The sequence below is a fragment of the Berghia stephanieae genome, chromosome 5 (genome assembly GCF_034508935.2).
Source record: "Berghia stephanieae isolate SIO BIC M18660-M18661 chromosome 5, UCSD_Bste_1.3, whole genome shotgun sequence".
NCBI classification, from domain to species: Eukaryota; Metazoa; Mollusca; class Gastropoda; order Nudibranchia; family Aeolidiidae; genus Berghia; species Berghia stephanieae.
In genome coordinates, this window is record NC_088364.1 from 61,221,688 (window position 1) to 61,238,470 (window position 16,783).

The following is a 16,783-nucleotide window of genomic DNA, read 5'->3' on the forward strand; positions in this document are numbered from 1 at the left end:
CAGGACCTTCCAATCCGAAAGCGATTGCCACACCACAAGACCACATTATAGCCGCACATCTTATAAGCTGGTGAATGGGGTTGGGGAAGGAGGTTGTGAAAATGCATTGGGGAAGAGGGTGGAAATTATGCATCTTGAGGAGGAAGAGGATGATGTCTGAGAAGGAGGCAAGTAGAGGATGGAGTGGGGGGGGGGGGATATATTGGGGTAATAAAGGGGCGGGGGGATGGAATAATAACAATTAAACTTACCCGCACAAAGCTATCCGAAAGAAAATGAAACACAAATTCTGTTTACTCCACTCCACAGCTTTCCAATGAATTAATTCTCAATTCACAAATGAATGATTAAATGAAAATTTAAAACAAAACAAAAAATACTCACTTATTTTACCGATAACATAGGAGGAGAATAGCAAAGCACAAAACCAGAACCGATCACTTATACTTATATATAGCGAACAACATTCACAATATTATTATTTTGAACTTTTTATTTTTTAATCACAGCGCTCACTTACAATCCAATTCCGAGAACTTTGAGCGCACGCGCAACAACACCAATCTACTCACCCTCACTCTCCTCTCTCTCTTTTTCCTTCCAATCGCATCATAGAATTCACTGCCGTGCCCCTTTCTCTACTCCAGCTTCCATTTTGTGAGAGTTCTAGATAGAGTAGTCGTTCCTGGATTGGGAGGAAGTAGAATCGGAGTCGGTTATTTCCCTTGCATTCGTGGTTTTCGGTTTGTTTTTCTTGTGAATTCTGTCGAACTCTGGCAAAAACACGTATTTAAAGTTTTGAACAGAAAATTCGTCCTTCATATATCAATCCATAAAATTCACCCTCCTCTAGTCAAAAACTATCAAACCTGGGACTTTATTTACGCCTTGGGTTTTTGGGTTTTTGACAAGATGGGGGTCAGTTTGATCTATCGATATTTGAAGGACGAGTTTTCTGGCCAAAATTTTTAATTCGTGTTTTTTTTTTTTTGGTTGAGTCCAGTAGAATTCTCGGCATTTCTTTCACAAATGCCGTAAGAGGAGCGGATTGAAGGCGCATGCAGTATGCGTCGTGTATGAGTGTGAGTGTGTGGATGGATGGGTAGTGCTCGCGACGATGATACGATGTTTATTGTTTTTGATAACAAATGGCTGTCGTTGGTATGGATAATGAGCATTGGATAAATAGGTTTGTGTTGGTGTTGTTGATGGTGGTGATGGTGATGTTGAAGGCGGTGAGGACCAGGATGTTGATGAGAAGGAAGAGGATGATGATGATGAGGAGGAGGAGGAGGATGATAATGATGATGATGATGATGATGATGATGAAGAGGAGGAGGAGGATACGGATGATGATGACGATGACAAGGATGATGACGATGATGGTGATGATGATGATGACGATGTTGACGACGACGATGACGAGGATGTTGATGTTGAGATAATAATGATGATGATAACGTCCCTAAATCATCACTTTGATTGTTTCAAAACTTGTAAGCCTCTCGATCATTCCTTGATATTGGTGGATAGGGGTTTCAACCGTCGTGAATCATGACAGAAAGCTCTCTGCCTTTTTGCCTTGTATACCAAACAACGACAAAGCTTCACTGACATACTCTGCCGTTTTATTAAAGAACACAGTTTGTACTATTTGGTTACAACAAGATATGAAGTTTGTACTATTTGGTTACAACAAGATATGAAGTGAGTAGGAATGTGCCAGAAGACAATAGAGAATATAAATTTTCTGGCGGCGATAGGGGTTCGAACCCGCGACCTTACTGGTACGACAACTCCGCCTGGCCGGGAAGAGCCTGACTCTACCGTATGAGCTTTCCGCGTTCCCTAAAATAAGATCGTCTCTAACCTATTTATTGGTTACCATTGCAAATACTGTGTTTTTAAAAACAACGGCAGTTCTGTTCTGGTGTAGCCTACTAACTCTGTCAAAATAATAAAACACGTTTCTAAAATTTGAGCCAGAAAAATCATCCTTCAAATTATATCGATCGATTAAAATGACTCTCATTTTGTCCAAAAAAAAAAAAATACTCAAACCTGAAATTTCCTTTGAAGACTTCTCTTGAAGTCCCAGGTTTGAAAGTTGACGTTATTTAGATATGATGACGTTATTTAAATCAATCTATATATAATAAGGATGAATTTTTCGTGCCAAAATTTCGTGTTATTTTCAGAGTAGGTACGAAAGTTATTGATACCCTTGTTAATATCGGTGTAATTATTATATATTACAGTACATTTATTATGCATACAGTTCTACTTTATCCCTCTCGGTAAAGGGCTTGTTATGCATTTGATGTATCAAGACTATGCCTTTCCATGCTTTGATTTCGTCAGATATGCATCTCTCCATTCGGATTTCCCGTGATTGTTTAGATCTTATCTATCCTACCGTGAACAAAGCTCACAAATAAATAAATACCTCGCCTCGCTTTCATGTGCTTTGGTTTTCTGGAGTCTGTCGTATTATTGTTATGTGCAATGTTTGTTTGTTTTGTTTTTTGTTTTTTATCATTATGGAATTAATTCATATCCGATGACGTCGAAACAAATGAAATGAAATGTTGAATTAATGGGTAGTCTATGCTTTCATTGTATGTTGTACAGTCAAAATCACACGGAGGTGCATTTTGATAATAATTAATTGATATATATAATAATAATAATAATAATAATAATATAATAATAAAATAATAATAATAATAATAATAATAATAATAATAATATAATAATAATAATATATAATAAATATAATAATATATAATAATAATAATAATAATAATATAATGATAATGATAATGATAATAATATATAATAATAATAATAATAATAATAATATAATAATAATATAATAATAATAATAATAATAATAATAATAATGGTGATGATGATGATGATGATGATGATAATAATAATACGGTGAAGAATGGAGTAAAGAGCTTTTCCGAGGATATCAACTATGCGCCGAGCGAAGGTCGAACCCGGACTTTCCGATCCGTAAGCGAGTGTCATACCACTAGACCACATAGCCGCAATTTCTAAATTTATATCACCAGCAACCAGGACTGTAATCATGCCAGCGATTGTTTCGATTTTCAATCAGACCTCAGACTTAAACCTCAGACCCAGATCTCTGACCTCAAGCTCAGACCTCAAACCTCTGACCTCAGACCTCAAACTCTGACCTCATACCTCAAACCTCTGACCTCATACCTCAAACCTCAGACCTAAGCCTCAAGCCTCAGACCTCTGACCTCAGACCTTAACCAGCCTCAGCCTCTGATCTCAAGCCTCAGACCCCAGATCTCTGACCTCAAGCCTCCGACCTCAGGCCTCTGATCTCAAGCCTCAGACCCAGATCTCTGACCTCAAGCCTCAGACCTCAAACATCTGACCTCATACCCAAACCTCTGACCTCATACCTCAAGCCTCAGACCTCAAACCTCTGACTCATACCTCAAACCTCAGACCTCAGGCCTTAAACCTCAGACCTTAAACCTCAGACCTTAAACCTCAGACCTCAGGCCTCTGACCTCAAGCCTCAGACTCAACCTCAAACCATATCTCAACCTCAGGCCTCAGACCTCAAACCTCAGACCTCAAACCTCAGACCTCAAACCTCAGACTTCAAGCCTCAGACCTCAAGCCTCACGCCTCAGACCTCAGACCTCAATCTCCATTAACTTGATAAATATCTTTCGTTTTAATTGTCGTCCCCAAGAGACCAATCCGGAGTCGTTACACGGGTCAGAGACTCGAACCCCACACCTTCCTGTCCATCAAACGGGCCTATGTGTCTATGAATCTTGATATTATACCTACAGAAAAGACAATATCCTTCCTCCCTTGGGTGTGTTCCATTTCCATGTTAATGTATTATGCTGCTCATCATGGTCGTCTGATGGTCATTTATAAGTCATATTATAACACTTTTGTTTTGGGGAAAAGTCGGTTTTATTACTGATGCGTTTAGTTTGAAAACTCATAACATTCGCAAGTCGGATATAAGGTACCAACAAACAAAATAATGTGTAACTTTTAAACATTTATAGATAGTTCGAAGATGACGTCACTCATGTCTTTGTTATTGTTTTTTGTCATCCGCGTTTATAAGTACTTCTCACTAAACTGTATTATTAACCAGACTATAAACCTTCAAGGTTACACACAGTTTTGTGTGTTGGCCAGTTTTACTTCCGGATGGCAATGTTGTGAACTTCTTAGCCAGGTGCATACACTCTATAATCTGATTATTACAATTTAGTGAGAACTACTCATAAAAACGCCGGACTAAAAACAATAACAAAAACTGATTGGCGTCAATCGTTCTATCGGATTAGAATTTTTTTTTCTTCAATATTTTTACCAATCCACGGTTTCTTTCTGGCTGTTAAGTATTCACTTCATTGTAGTAAACGCCGTAAAATGTCAAAATGCAAATAACCAAACACATTAACTCCACCATTTTGTCCGATAGCTGTAATATGGTATGTGGGACACACCAAACAAAAAATCAATCTTGAACTAAAATACATACTGGGTAGTTGTTGGAAACGGTTTTGTACAGTCGCAGGAATACCATTGGAGATAGAAGATAAATAAATAGATTGGAATTAAATAGACAGATAGATAGATAGATAGAAATAGATAGATAGATAGATAGATAGATAGATAGGTATGCAGGTAGGTAGTAGGTAGTTAGTAGATAGAAAATGATTGATAGATGGATAGAAATAGATTGAATGATAGACAGACAGATAGGTAAATCGATAGATAGATAGATCGAGGGGATATATATATATATTATATATATATTATATATATATATATATATATATATATATAGATAGATAGATAGATAGATAGATAGATAGATAGATAGAAGGTAGATCGAGGGGTACAGAGATAGGTATAACGATAGATAGATAGAAATATAGATAGAGATATGGGAGTGAGAGATAGATAGATAGATTGATTGATAGATAGATAGATAAATAGATAGATAGATAGATTGACAGATAGATAATAAATGGATAGATAGATAGATTGACAGAGATATAGAAATATAAGAGAGAGACACACAGAGAGAGAGAGAGAGAGAGAGAGAGAGAGAGAGAGAGAGAATAGAGAGATAACTCATTTTAGCCACCGGGAAGAGACTAGGAGAGATGCAATTCAATCAGTGAAGATTGCGTACGTCTTCAGAAAGTGGCCAATTAGATTGGTTTGAATGAGAACAACCTTGTCAATACGGCCCGGCCAAGGAGGCCCCCACGCCCAATGTTATTATCCTTCAGAATTATACACCCCGGACGCTTATGTAACATTGACATCGCTTGCCAATAACTCAATGGCTATTAATTACTGTTAGGGAATTTCTTGTAGTGTATGGTGTATAATATATACATATAATATTATATAATATATATATATAATAGATTATTATATAATATATATATATATATATATATATATATATAATATATATATATATATATATATATATATATATATATATATATATTTAATGAATATAATAATTTAATATGGATGATAAATAATCATATACAATATGTTCATTAATGTCATAAAATACAGCTAACATTAATATAAGAGCTAAAGTGACGTTTAAAATAGAGCTCCCTATATTATATATATATATATATATATATATATATATATATATATATATATATATATATATATATATATATATATATATAAACTTGGTTTGTAACGTTCGCCACAGAAAAAATACAATAGATACTTAGTTATTTGGATAAACTAAGAAAATACTTCGTTTTCATCGGTTTCTTTGGATTACATTATATTGAAAAATAAATCAAAAACTGGCGTTCTAATCTACGTAGCATCAAAATTACGGTAGTTATAGCATTTTTACGTTTCGAAAATGTATGGACAATGTTGATTCTCTGTCCACACAGTTTTGAACTTTTTAGAGAATATTTCTACTTTTCTATTGAAGTTAGCTCTTGGTTTATTTTTCATTATTCAACTGAATATTTTCCTTAGTTTCAAAAAAAATATTGACCTTTTGGCATAGCCTCATATAGATAGTTTGAAGTTGACGTCACTCATGTCTTTGTAATTGTTGTTTTTTTTTTGTGTGTGTTTTTTTTTGCCATCCCCGTTTATGAGTAATTCTCGGTTAACTGTATTAACCAGACTATAAACGTTCAAGGATACACATAGTTTTGTGTGTCCGTTCGTTATACTTCCGGGTGGCAATGCTGTGAGCTACTTAGCCAAGCGCATACTATCTATGCCTATTTTATCCAAAGCTTTTTTTATTTCCTCACCCATTTCACGTGCGGCTTTGTGGTTTAGTGGTATGATACTCGCCTTCGGATCGGAACTATCCTCGGTTCGAGTCCCGTTCTGAGGCGTGGCGCATAGTTGACTTCTTGGAAAAGGTTCTTTAGTCACATTCTCTCACCGTACTTAGGTGTAAAATGAGTACCTGGCCGTATAAAAATATGATGGCCCTGTTCGAATAAAATTTTTAATATCGGCTTATAGGCGCCATATATTAAGTGTTAGCTACGAACTCCTTGTAAAGCTCTTAGAGCACGTTTAGTGGATATTGCGCTTTAGAAAAGCTAAAATCTAAATCTATTTTCACATGGCCGTCATCATCAACATTATAAATTTCCAGCACTCTATCTAAAATCTAAATCTATTTTCACGTGGCCATCATCATCATCAACATTATAAAGACCCAGCACTGTATATTAATGAAGGACCTACTCGTATGTGAAGACATGCGTGGGTTACAATCCGATTACCACTTGCTTTAAATCTCCTAAAACAGCAACTCTTATCCATGATTAGATCTAACAATTTGGAATTTTATTGACGGATAAAAGCAGTAATGATTTATTGCCTTCTGTATAAATAAGTAATAATAATAATAATAATAATAATAATAATAATAATAATAATAATAATAATAATAATAATAAAATAATAATAATAATAAAATAATAATAATAATAATATATAAATATTCCCTTTATTTCATCCCTAAGGGGAAACTTTTCCTAGGATCTCTTTCAAGGGAAGACTGAAATAATCCAGGCGTCGGCCGCAGTGCAGCGTTGCGAGTGGTCGAACTCGTTCTCTTTGGGGTACGATCATTCTTACTCGTTTTGGTGACGATTTTGATGATGATGATGATGATGATGACGACGGTAACGAAAAAGTAGTGTTGACAACATCACGAAAGGAAGCGGTTTGATAACGCTTTGATTAGAAGACAAAAGAAGGCTTTGTTGGCAGCAAGCCCCACTTTGTTTATTCCTTGAGTAAGAAACCTACCCTCCTCCCACTCCTCACCTTGTGGCATTGAGCTGCGGCTTACGCCTGGGTAATCGATGCCTTTTCTCAAGATAAGATATGATATGATATACTTTATTAATCCTTTTATGGAACTTATAATTCTGTATCACAACACAATTCGGTAATATATAAAAGGAATACCAAGTAAATAAATTATATAAATATTGGCAAAGAATATTAAAAGTCTTAAACAGTACAGTAGTGAACAAGCGGATATAATGGTGACTATGTGTCAATAATAAACTTATGATAGAATTCTTGCATTCGGATCCCAGTGAAACCTGATAAATCCAAATCCTCATTGAGGTCAATTTCCGATGTTGCTTCATCGAATTCAATTGAAAAGTACACTATGGATCTATTGTCGACTGACGATATGGAAACCCATTGAAACGATTGTATCGACAGAAAATTGTGAGTGTCCCTACTTATTGTGTATATGCTCTAACCAACATTATCGAGCACTCTCGTCCCTACAAGTACCCACCAATATATATATATATATATATATATATAATATATATATATATATATATATATATATATATATATATATATATATATATAACTCGTAGAAACCATCGAACCTCCCAAAAATAGTGTTTGGTTTTAGCCGTTTTGTTAAAAGTATTCAATGTGTTGGACACAACTAAGGGGAATAATTTATGATAAACGCATTCGCCCAATATAACTTGGGTTTCTTTTATTTTGAAAATATCGATTGTGGTTAAAACGTAGATTATGTGGGTTTTTTATCATCCCACGGGCAGCCAGGATTACACGAAAATAAATGGCCTTTAATCCCTGGGCAAGGCACGTGAGTTGTCCTTGTTGCGGTTTAGCTTGAGAATGTTCATACTGGTTGAACATTATATTAATTCATTTTATTTGTGGGGAAGAGATTTGTTCATAATCGCCCCATTTATCTGAGGAGTGGAATTGGAGGGGTGAGGGGGGGGGGTATTTTTCAACTTTTCAACGTTTATTGAATTCTAAAGCCCTTTATAACTTAATCCCCCTCGTCCTTTACAAATTCCCTTTTTTTGGGAGGACTTATTTCGATGGAAACAATTTTAATAAGTGAAATTAGGTTGATATGGTAATAATATGTGTTGTTATTCGCCTTTCATTTTCGGGAAAACCCGATGTTACTGTAGCATTATACCATGAGTACTACGATGCGTTTCCATTATCTTTTATAGAAAACAAAACAAAACAAAGACCCAAAAATAAAAATAAAAAGAATAATAATAATAATAATAATAATAATAATAATAATAATAATAATAATAATAATAATAATAATAAAAGCAAAAAAAAAAAAGAAAGGAAAATTCACATGGTAAGTGTTGCTGTTGTTGTTTAGGGACCCCATGTAAAGCGCTACTTTGAACATGTTTAGTGGATATCGCCCTATATAAATAATCGTCTATTATCGGGACAAGAGAAGTTTAACACCCTCCTTACCAACTATAGGAAAATCGTCACATTCGTTACGATACAACCAACATTTTCCTTATTCAACTTTCTTTTGTACATCATAAAATTTGAAGGAAAATGAAAAGTGTGTTGTAGAGCATGTTTTGCTAAAGAAATTATGTCTCGCAAGAACTTACTGCTATTGTGTTTGAGTGATAAAATTTTGTGGTAGTTGGTTATGAAGTTTTGGGGAAAATCCTGAAAATGGCTGGTAAGGAGAGGGTTTAAAATGGGCAGGATTTTTCAAATAAAAGATATAACTTATGAAACGTTGAGTTCAAACCTGTTCACAACAACGGTCGTATGTTGTTATGTTCATGGAGGAAAAGGACATAAAATACGATTTGTTTATTACATGGAATTCAATTTCGTTTCTCGTTTCGTTTCCAATTCGTAGGATATTTTGGGGTCATCAATTTTCTTTTTATTTTAAGCAGAGTAAATAAATCATAAATTAAGCCTCTCCTTACCAACCATAGGAAGATCGTCACATTCGTTACGATACAACCAACATTTTTTTCTTACTCTGATTTCTTTTGTACATCACACAACATTTGAGGAAAAATGTTTATTATAATTACAAAAGAGCTCGTTTTGCCGAAACCAAAATATGAATAGCATGAATTTGATGTGTTTAAGTGAAAATAAAATATGTTTTTCGTTACAGTTTTGGAAAATTCTTGAAAATGGCCGGTAATGAGAGAGTTAAATAGCTGATGTTTATGTGATTGATTTAGACACGACGCATGATGGCCCTTTGAACAGAATGGGATTTGGTTACCGCCGACAGACAGCCCATTTTATAGTGTCTAAAATCATTTGAAATCATCGTTCATTTATTTCTGCGTAACCGGGTCTCTTCATAAATGCTTCAACTCAAGTGTTATCTCTAAATCTACCCGAGCCATTCATTGTGCCGGGCACTCCATTGATCCTGGTGGAGTCGATGGATTCCGGGTCTTTTTAAAACTGGGAACCGAAAACTCCGACCCGATTTGACCCGACCAATGGTATCATTAATTTTGCTTCCTTAACCACTACTAACGACAACTCACTAACCTAAATAAAAAAAAAAAGACGTCACAATACGTAGTCCTAATATCAGGCTATAAGTTAACCAGGGCTACGATTTGCGGTCGGATCTCGGTAATTTCAGCTATTACCGAACCGCTGTTGGTATCGATTCCAACTCCTACCGATTTCTGCCCACCCCTTGCATCACGATACCTTCCATTATTCACTCCACGCCTGGTAATCGAATTTGAAAACGTGGATAATATTGCGAGTTAATGGGATTTCGACTTGTGGCATGATGCTGTGCTGGGCCTGCACGAGTTGCACAAGCTGCGCAAACACAAATAATTAAACTGCATTAATCGTTTGATCGCCTCGTGCAAATGCCCCGTGTGAGATGTCAATGAAGTCCTAATTCGACTCGAGTCGTGTTATCTGGGCCGGGCGGTCCGAGGTTTGAAGAGATCCGTACCCAATCTGAATAATTTGATCACTGGGATGGCACGCGGCATGATGCCTGTGAAGGACGCAGCGAGAGCCAATCCAATGGCGATACACGTTTATCGCGTTTTCTAATCCGATGTTTGTTTGGGGTTTGGTTTGTTTGTTTGTTTGTTTTTTGTTTTTTAGTTGTTGTTTTTTTCTTTTGTTTTATTCTGATTTTGAGTTTGGCTATCTGGTCTTGGGATCGGAAGGTTGCTCGGTTCGAGGCCTGATCGGCGAATAGTTGAGTCCTTGGAGAAGACTCTGTGATGATGATGATGATGATGATGATGATGATGATGATGATGATGATGATGATGCATCATCATCATCATCATAATGATAATAATAAAAAAGATGATGATGATGATGATTATTATTATTGTTATTATTATCATTATTATAAGTATTATTATTATTATCATCATCATCATCATCATCATTATTATTATTATTATTATTATTATTATCATTATTATTATTATTATTATCATTATCATTATCATTATCTATAGATGGAATAAAGGTGACATCGCGGGTGGTTGGATGGGAGCATCACCCTTGAATCATATACCTATGATGTTCGCATGGGTGTACGATCCGATAGTGATGTCGTTTCTTCTTCTCTTTACTAGCCTATCCTGCTTCTTTGGTTTGTGATTGTATTTTTGACGGGGATATTTTTTTTCATGTAAATCCTCTGCCTGTTTGTTCTTGGTTATTTATAATTTAGCTTATGATATCTTTAGGTTATGATTTTGATTGACATTTGTACTATTTTTGTTAGATTGCTTGTTTTTTTGTTTCAGCGATCTCTCATATAACCTCATTTGTGTTGGAAGAGACCTAAAGCAACAAACAAACAAAAAAAAAAAAGGTGACATCACCTAGGTTTTGTTGTTTTTTTTTGCCACCCATCTTCATGAGTAATTCTCACTAAACTGTATTATCCAGACTATGAACGATCAAGATTACACATAGTTTGTTTGTTGGTCCGTTATATTTCCGGATCTATAGATAGTATGCGGTTGGCTAAGAAGCTCACAACATTGCCACCCGGAAGTATAATGTACCAACTATGTACAAAATGTACAAAACTATGTGTAATCATTATCGTTTATAGCCTGGGGTCTGATACATGGAGCGGGACTATGGTAGTCTCAGACTATAGCAAAGTCTGAGACTTTGTAGTCTAAGACTTTGGGAAGTCAGAGACTACGGAAAGTTAGCTATTCATGGAGTCAGACTTCGTCCCTGACTATCAAGTCTCTGACTACGCTTGCGAAGTCTCAGACTACAGAGGTCAATCTATTTTTAACTGGGATTCCTCGGAAACGTACCACAACACGTCATAGAAATGTGTTACTTTTCCAGCTGCGCATGCGTCATACGGAGTGGCACAGAAATCATATCTATTTCTTCTTCGTGTTTGTTTTGATCGGTTTTTTTTGGTTTGTTTTGTTGTTGTTTTTCCCCACAAATAAAAATAGTGTGAGACAAGTTTAGGGGTGTAAAAATTGTTTGAGAATGTGTGTGTGTGTAATGTTTTTAGTAAATATAAATAACGATGGCACTTAAATGATTCTTATCCACGGTGTAGCATTGTTCTAAGTAGAGAGCGGTGGGCGCTGCCTGAAGCATGGGGTCCCGAAAATACTAACGAAAGAGTGATGATGGAGAGGAATTGGTGAAACAATACAGACAATGGGCGTTTCGGGTATAAACCCTTCGTCGGCACAACAATAAACAAATAAACGTTGAAAACAAATAAGATGAAATGCAGTATAAATTGCATCGTCTGTACTCAACGATGGTTGGAGTGTGAACGAATCGTTAGCGCGGTGTGATAGAAATGATAAGGCCAGTGAGAGACGTGAAATTTCTAGAAAATAATGGACGATAAAAGACATAAAAGAAATGTAATAGTAGTAGTAGTAGTAGTAGTAGTAGTAGTAGTAGTAGTAGTAGTAGTAGTAGTAGTAGTAGTAGTAGTAGTAGTAGTAGTAGAAGTAGTAGTAGTAGTAAGAGTAGTAGTAGTAGTAGTAGTAGTAGTAGTAGTAGTAGTAGTAGTAGTAGTAAGTAGTAGTAGTAATGGTAGTAGTTGTAATAGTAGTATTAGTAGTAGTAGTAGCAGTAGTAGTAGTAGTAGTAGTAGTAGTAGTAGTAGTAGTAGTAGTAGAAGTAGTAGTAGTAGTAGAAGTAGTAGTATTAGTAGTAGTAGTAGTAGTAGTAGAAGTAGTAGTAGTAGTAGTAGTAGTAGTAGTAGTAGTAGTAGTAGTAGTAGTAGTAGTAGTAGTAGCTGTTGTTGTAGCTGTTGTTGTAGTAGTAGTAGTAGTAGTAGTAGTAGTAGTAGTAGTAGTAGTAGTAGTATAGTAGAAGTAGTAGTAGTGTAGTAGTAGTGTAGTAGTAGTAGGAGTAATGATAATAGTGAAAGTAGCAGCCAACGTAGTAGTAGTAGTGTATAGTATAGTAGTAGTATAGTATATAGTATAGCAGTGCATGAGGAGGAGGAGGAGGAGGAGAGAGGAAGTTACTATGAAACTGTGTGTTGGGGGGGGGGGGGGGGGGGGGGGGGGGGAGGAGGAGTCGCTGCAGAGTGTTTTGAATGGGCAAGATGAGGAGTGTATGTGCGATTGTCGAATCTTCGAGAAAAGTAAAGAAAAGAAAATAAACAAAACCAAAAAATAAATAAATAAATAAATAAAAATAAATATAAAATCAAAAACTGTTGGGTATTCTTGTTCTAATCGCTGTACAATTACTTCCCCCAGCGTAGAGGACATATTATGATTTTGAAATTTAGTCTCAGACTACGATATTTACACCTGCTAAATCGCGGGTGTAAATTTCACACCCGTTTAGTCCCTCGTTTAGTCTAAGACTTCGAGTAGTCCGGCTTCATGAATATCTTACAACGCCTTTTAGTCTGAGACAACGGATTTAGTCTAGGACTATCGTCGTAGTCCCGCTCCATGTATCAGACCCCTGGTTAATACAGTTTAGTGAGAATTACTCATAAACGCGAATGGCAAAATAAAACCAATAACCCAGACCTGAGTGACGTATTGATAGAATGCGGTTGGCCAAGGAGTTCACAACATTGCCATCCGGAAGTATAACGGACCAACACACAAACTCTGTGTAACCATGAACTTTTATAGTCTGGTTAATACAGTTTAGTGAGAACAACTCACAAACGCGGATGGCAAAAACAATAACAAAGGCCTGAGTGACCTCATCTGCATACTATCTATAGATAGTATGCAGATGAGGTCACTCAGGCCTTTGTTATTGTTTTTGCCATCCGCGTTTGTGAGTTGTTCTCACTAAACTGTATTAACCAAACTATAAAAGTTCATGGTTACACAGAGTTTGTGTGTTCGTCCGTTATACTTCCGGATGGCAATGTTGTGAACTCCTTGGCCAAGCGCATTCTATCTATAGCCTGGTTAATACAGTTTAGTGAGAATTACTCATAAACGCGAATGGCAAAATAAAACCAATAACCAAGACCTGAGTGACGTATACTTCATACCATCTATAGATAGTTCGAAGATGACGTCACTCGGGTCTTTGTTGATGTTTTTTGCCATCCGTGTTTATGAGTAATGCTCACTGAACTGTACTAACCCGACTATAAACGTTCATGGATACACACAGTTTTGTGTGTTGGTCCGTTATACTTCCGGATGGCAATGTTATGAGCTTCTTAGCCAAGCGCATACTATCTATAGGTCATTTTGTTCAGTTTAACCCATTGATATGTTTACAACGTTCATAAACAAAACAACGTGTTCATATTTATTATTAAGAAAATCCAATCGCTGGACAGTTGCAAATCTCGTGATCGATGTCTCGTTGGGACGAAAATCGGAATGTAGCTCTCGCTCCCTCATTGATGAGCATGAATCATTATAATATTTCGACATAATCACCCAATATTCTTCACTCGGGTGAACACTTAACTCATGAATAATACTCACTCTCTCACTCACCCAACGCAAAATGATGTAAAAGAGTGTAACTGGTCGGCGTTAGAGATAGAATGCAAATATTAATATGAATAATTCGTCTCCATGTTGAAAGTCACAGAGAGGGGAACGGTTGTCGAGTAGATGCGATGTATGTCTTTTAACGATTGGATTGGAGGTTTTTGGGTTTTATTTAAACGTAATTCTTTATATATATAAAGTGTGTGTGTATGATGATGATGTTGATAATAATAATAATAATTACAATAATAATAACAATAATAATTATTATTATAATAATAATAAAAATAATAATAATTATTATTATTATTATTATTATTATTATTATTATTATTATTAATTATTATTATTATATTATTATTATAAAATAATAATAATAATAATAATAATAATAATAATAGTAATAATAATATTAATTATAATACTAATAATAATAATAATAATAATAATAATAATAATAATAATAATAATAATAATAATAATAATGATAATAACAGTAATAATAATACTGGTAATAATAATAATAATAATAATAATAATAATAATAATAATAATAATAATAATAATAATAATAATAATAATAATAATAATAATAATAATAATAATAATAATAATAATAATAATGAATAATAATGAATTACATTTATAAAGTGCAATTGTGTTGACAACACCAGGCCGTAAGGGGAGAGAAACCATGACAATAAACATGCTTGGATTCCTTTTATTTTTAGAATATATCTTGTGTGTTGTGGCAAGGAAGGTGCAAGATATAACACAAAACTACAGACAAAATATAAAGGCAGTGAATGGCTTATTGTGTCTGGATTTGTATATATAAATTTCAGGAATTGGCAGGGGAGATAATTTTGATGTGGAGAAAGTGTTATTTGTTTTCTCTCTTGCTAACCAGGCGAGATGCGAGAATCGGAGAATAATATATTATAGAATTCCTCGTTTGATCTTATAATTTGTGTGTGTGTGTGTGTGTGTGTGTGTGTGTGTGTGTGTGTGTGTGTGTGTGTGTGTGGATGGAGATGGAGTTGTTGCCACCTGGTGGGTATTTATGTCAAACTGTAAATGTACATCAGAGCAGGGATCAACTGTAGGTTATGTCGGACTCGCATCATCATCACCATCAAGTGGTGCTGCTGGGTCTGTGGCAGACATTGGCAATCATGGCGAGTGTCCTACCACAAGACCACATAGCTGCACCTTACCTTACCGGGATTTCTTCCCATAGAAGTTGGATGCCATGGTCTTCCACAATTGTCTGTCTAGCGCCATCTCCGAGCAGTCCTTCATCACACTACTCAGTCATTTCTTTCACATATCCCAACCAGCTCTTTCGTTGTCTCCCTCTCCCTCTTTTCCCATTAATCTTTCCTTCAAGTATTAACTTTTGAAGACTGTTGTGCCGTCGTATGTGGTCACAGTACGCCAACTTTCTGAAGTACGTTCTTTCTTATATTCAGTCCACCCAATACCATTCTGTTTGTTGTTGTTTTTTTTTTTTCTCTTTCTTTTCGGAAAGACCTGTATCACGACTCTCCAATTCTCTATGTCCTCTGATCGTCTCAAAAGACGTTTGTTTCATTTTATCTCCAGTTAACGTCATGAGACTTGTATCACAAGTCTCGAATCCTTCCTGGTCTCCGGGATCGTCTCATAAAGTCAATGTATATTTCATTTACCTCTCCAGTTAACGGCATGAGACTTATATCACAACTCTCTAATCTTCTGGATCGTCTCAGAAACTCGATGTATGTTTCATTTACCTCTCCCGTTAACGTCCAGTGACCTTGTATCAATGTTCTCCGATCTTACCTGTTCTCCGCTCATCTCAAAAAGTAAATCTTTTTATTTTCATAATGTATCCTTCCAGTAAACGTTCTGAGATCTGTATGGTAGCTATCCTATCCTCGTTGTCCTCTGTCTAAGAGAGCCTCGTTAATCTGCCCTCCAGTAAACGTCCAAAGACTTCTGACATAGCCTTCCGCTGCTGTCTACCCCTGCTTCATTTCCCCACCAATTTTCCTCCAACCCCCCCCTCCCCCCCCCCTCAAATCTTCTTATAGTTACTACCTTGTCTGTATACAGTACTCGCTGGATAATAGCACGCTCTTGGGAGAAGCCAAGAATCGTGCTAGAATCCGAGGGTGCCAAAATCCGATGTTAATAAAATATAAGCATAATTATAATTCCCTTTATTCATCCCCATATGGAGAAATTTGTCTTTAGGGTCTATTCCAAGGGAATACTAAAATAACCTAGCAGGCGTCAGCCGCTGTGTAGCGCCGCAAATTGAGCTAGGGCGAGGTGACATGCTCAAGGCCACACAGCGCAACGGCGGGTGATCGAACTCGGTACCTTTCTTCGGGTACGAAGCAAAGCTGTACCGCTGAGCCACGCTGCCCCATTAGAGGTGCCAATAG

General features: G+C 35.9%; 2 protein-coding genes across 5 annotated transcripts in view; one reads left to right on the top strand and one right to left on the bottom strand.

Moving 5' to 3' along the window:
• The window catches only part of LOC144973357 (uncharacterized), a 439,718-nt gene extending 438,945 nt beyond the window's left edge, over window positions 1-773 (bottom strand). Inside the window, exon 1 of the mRNA XM_078915684.1 lies at window positions 252-773. The gene's annotated coding sequence lies outside the window, so the exon portion shown is untranslated. The remainder of the gene's footprint in view (window positions 1-251) is intronic.
• Window positions 1-16,783, top strand: part of LOC144973358 (short-chain dehydrogenase/reductase family 42E member 1-like) — a 255,897-nt gene that overhangs the window by 193,601 nt on the left and 45,513 nt on the right. The gene's annotated exons all lie outside the window — the stretch shown is intronic.